Below are 4,917 nucleotides of genomic sequence, written 5' to 3' on the forward strand. Positions count from 1 at the left end.
CCCACAACCGAGAATGGTCCCCGCTCTGATACCATCTTAAAGGTGTGGGGTTCCATCTAAAGCCTATGTATTATGGTTTGAGGATCATCTTTCTCATAAACGATCAGAATGTGTTCGTCTCGGTATGATCAAACTTCAAACATATTTTATCATAATTATTTTGGGGGTTATGTAACTATGTAGTTATCCTAATTTGTTTTATTGTTCTTAATATATCCACTCATTTCCTCCTCCTTATGGCTATACACTTTATCTTATCCTACTATACTAAAACGGAACCCCATATTAATCTCTTATTTAAATTTTTCCACTTTAAATCACCTAACTAAGATTATTATATCTCTAATTTTAATATAATTTATGTGTATTCGACACTTGTGCAATACATGCAAAAAAGTAAAAAAAAAATAATAAAAAAACTAACAAAAAAACTAAAGTTATTGAGATCAACACCTATTTTTTGTTTGTTTGTTTAATTTGACTATAAATTGCACATGATAAAACCAAACGTTATTGAAATCAATGTGCCACTTATTTTTCTATTCAGTTTGAATATATACTAACGTCATTATTAGTCTAAGGCTTATGAGTAATATAATTACTACATCCCTGTTGTTATTTTGTTGTCTCATTTTTTTTCCTTTGCATACATATTTCTTTGTATGACACGTCACATTGCATGCATTTGAAGATTACCCTTGCCGACATAAAAAAATCATTCATGTACTACACGTCTCTTTAGTTTCACTTATATATACTTCGGTTTGTGCAAATATTTTTGTAGCAACTAGCATCAAAAAATGTATCAGGTAACAATGTCCCGTAAATTATTTATTAGACGTTTATCTCACATATTCCTCTCCCTCTTTTCATTGAAGGAACATATCCGGAGAAACTCAATTACTTCTATAATCTTTGCACTTTGCACTGTGCTCTTTCTAATAATAAGAGTCATCAGGTCCAATGTTGTTTCATGTACTTTCTGTCTACACGTTGATGTTGCGACACATATTAATTTTGCTAATATATTTTCTAGCTCTTATCATATTGCAGGTGGCCTAACAAACATTACAAATCACGTAAGTTATTTTATATGCATTTCTATAATATTTCTGTCTTTTTTTTTTTAACTTCAACATTTTAATGGGTACAAAATTCCTATAACTGATTTTCTTGTAAAATTCAGCGAATAGATTTTGTGTTTTTATACATATTTTATTTTGTTACAACTTAGAAAATTTTACACGTGCTTTCTTGAATTAAATGGTATAATAATAAACACAGCAACTGACATAAAATATGGGCCATTTACTAAGTGGACGATTGTATTATTTATTTTTAAAAAATAATACCTACTCAAGTAACGTATTTGGCAACCATTACTTCATACAAAATATTTATTAAACAAGTTTATTATTCGGTAAGAGACCAAGTTCAACAGAAAAGACGAGAGATGCCGTTAGTTACAGAAAATTCAATGCGTGGGACGGATTTATTGATATCTATCCAATTACCTCGTTGAACACACACAAAACAAACAAACAAAAACATGGCTCTGATATTCGAGACTCATGAGAGAGCACTTCTTAAATGAAAAAGAAAAAAGCAACTCGGTGGTTGCGCGAGTGTGTGACGAATGTCTCATCATTCCTATCTTGTTAAGATGTCAAGTAAAAAAGAAAAATAAGAAAGAACCTACATGAATATCTGTCTATATTCATTTTGAGCTTAAAAACATCACCATTAAATGTATCTTGTTAGGTTGACGGGGTAAATAGAAATCTAGCAAGAACCTAGCCCAATTTCTGTCTATATTCCCTTTGAACCCCAATTAAAATATATCACAATAATTATATATATTCTATAATCCTAGACATTTAGATAGAGAAGAAAACAATCCCTACACTACCGGTGCTACAAAGCCTATAAATAACGGTCAAGAAGAGAAAAATTTCATATAACTCCTCACCATTTCCCCTTTTGTAGCTTGATCACCAACCCCTAGATTATTATCCACGTAATCGATCATGGCCGTCGAAAAGAGCAAGATCCTGATCATCGGAGGGACAGGACACATCGGCAAGTTCATAGTGGAGGCCAGCGTGAAGTCCGGGCACAAGACGTTTGTTCTCGTACGCGACTCCACGTTGACCAACCCACAAAAATCTGAAACCGTTGACAAGTTCAAGTCGTTGGGCGTGAAATTAGTCCACGGCGACTTGTATGACCACGGCAGTTTGGTCAACGCAGTCAAACAAGTCGATGTGGTCATATCCACCGTTGGTCATCTTCAATTGTCGGATCAGGACAAAATCATCGCGGCCATCAAGGAAAGTGGCAACATCAAGGTGCACATAGTTTTTTGTTTTTTATTTTAGCTTATATTTGAAATATAATTTTGATGTGATAATTATCCGGGAACATTATTATTGCCAATGGGGATAATGTTACCTGATTCCACATGTAACATTTATAAAATCAAATAAAAGTGACAAATATTTGATCTCATTTATAATTTGGTGGGAAGTTATAAACGTTGATTTACGCACACGCTAGGTTAAAGGGAATTTTTTTTTTTTTTTTTTTTGTATTTTAGAGATTCTTTCCTTCGGAGTTTGGGAACGACGTGGATCGAGTTCATGCGATCGAGCCGGCAAAAACAGCCTTCGAAACAAAGGCAAAGATTCGGCGGGCGATAGAAGCCGAGAAAATCCCATTCACGTACGTCGTGTCCAACTTCTTCGCCGGATACATCCTTCCCACACTAGCTCAGCCGGAGCCTCGGGTCCCCCGAGGGACAAAGTCGTCATTTTTGGCGACGGAAACCCCAAAGGTGGTAACTTTTTTCCCCCTTTGAAGTAAAATCAACATAATGCAAACATAATAACTCTATGAGACATGTAAACTTTTGCACAGCAATATTCAACTATGAAGAGGACATTGGAACATACACAATCAGAGCAGTGGACGATCCGAGAGCCTTGAACAAAGTATTCTACATTAGGCCACGGAACAATATCTACTCATTCAACGACCTTGTTTCACTTTGGGAGAAAAAGATCGGCAAAACACTTGAGAAAGAGTACATTTCGGAGGACCAACTTATCAACAAAATTTTAGGTATTTTTTGTACTGTAAACATTTTGGTCTCTTCATATATGTATATTAATTTTATTTTTTTTTCTCATTTTCTTTCAGAGTCTCCAATCCCACTGAAAGTAATACTATCGATCCACCACTCGGTTTTCGTGAAAGGCGATCATACAAACTTTGAGATCGAGTCATCGTTTGGAGTCGAGGCGTCATCGGAACTGTACCCCGATGTGAAATACACTACGGTGGACGAGTATCTCGATCGCTTTGCCTGATCTTCTTTTCTGCATATCAATGTTATCTGTTATGTAGTAAAATTGTCAAAGTGTGCCAAATTTATCATAATATTATTATCTGCTGTGCTTTTTATGAAGTCCCCATTTTTTTTTCCTGCATATTAATCATGGAAATGTGCGTGTGTGAGTAGGACTAATCTCATGGAAATTGACACAATTGTGTCTTATTCAAAATTACCTTTCTGTGTGAGTGATTTTCGGGAGAGCATAAAATCAAACACAAAAAGTTGATATTATGCATAAATGTGAAGAAAATAACTATTATATGAACGGATATATAACACTACATAGTGAACGCCGTGAGCATTCAACAACTAAATAAAACATGTTATCAACCATGCAAGAGAGAGAGAGAGAGAGAGAGAGAGAGAGAGAGAAATGAATGAGAAAGTGAGAGAGAAAAGAAAAAGGGTTAAAAACGTAAATACACAAAATTGATAATCTTATTTTTGGATTAAAATAGACTTATTAGATTTTGGCACCAAGTTTTATTTAGTTGTTGAATGCATTCGAGGTATTTTCTAAGTTTTTTTTTTTTTTTTTTTGTAATTTTGAAAAAAAAAAATTCATTCGACGCTTTGAGAATTCATTTGAAGATTTATTGACATCTTTGTCAATAAATTTTCTGGACGTAAATAAATCTTCAAAGATTACTGGAATTTTTCTTCGAAGATTTATTGAAATCTTTGCCAATAAATTTTTTGAGATATGTATAAATAAATAACAAGATATATTGACAAACATATAAATAAATCACATGACATCTGATTTATTGATAATTATATCAATAAATTACAATATTTATTGACAAACATGTCAATAAATTATTGAATTTATTGATCAACGTATCAATAAATCATTAGATCTATTGACGTAAGCTCTCAAGCCATATATAGAACAAACTGCAAAATATATACCGATGTATCACATAAAATAAAATAAAAAAAGCTTCATTTACATCTTTCGATCCATTTACTAAGATCACCTGGTCACGTTTCTTTTTCTTTTATTCTCCTTATATACGGAACCCATATCCTGCAGGAAAAATGTCGGAACTATGATTTTATAACATATAAACAATTAATGATGATCTTGTTTTCCGGTCTATCTACTAAATTTTTAATTAGTAAAAAATGTGTACATTAATTAATTAACTATATTAATATAAAATAGAATTTTAATAATTTTGTCTTCTATTGATTATCATTCAAAAATTCAATCAAAATATTGATTATCAGATATAATTTTAACATTAATAAAGAATATACTTTAATAATAAACAGATTTATGACAGTATGAAAAGGCAGGTAATGAAAACGTCATTTAACCTAAATTTCAAAGATACAAAAATATTTCTCATAAACTGTTAGGCCGTCTTTTTCTTATGGTAAAAACGACGCCTCAATTGCAAAAACGACGTTACAATATAAAGGGCAATTTAGTCAAATGCTAAAAATACGCATGACTAAAAAACCAAGCGTCAACCAAGCGCAACCAAGCATCAACCAAGCACCAAGCGCCAAGCGCC

The 4,917-nt window shown here is 32.8% G+C and overlaps 1 pseudogene; it reads left to right on the forward strand.

Annotated features, from left to right (window-relative positions):
* The first annotated feature begins 783 nt into the window (after positions 1 to 783).
* LOC149388605 (phenylcoumaran benzylic ether reductase Betv6-like) lies at positions 784 to 3,490 on the forward strand (annotated as a pseudogene).
* The last annotated feature ends 1,427 nt before the right edge of the window (positions 3,491 to 4,917 follow it).

The sequence above is a fragment of the Urtica dioica genome, chromosome 8 (assembly GCF_054948205.1).
Source record: "Urtica dioica subsp. dioica isolate 48M chromosome 8, U.dioica_male_clone48M_v1_H2, whole genome shotgun sequence".
Lineage (NCBI taxonomy): Eukaryota > Viridiplantae > Streptophyta > Magnoliopsida > Rosales > Urticaceae > Urtica > Urtica dioica.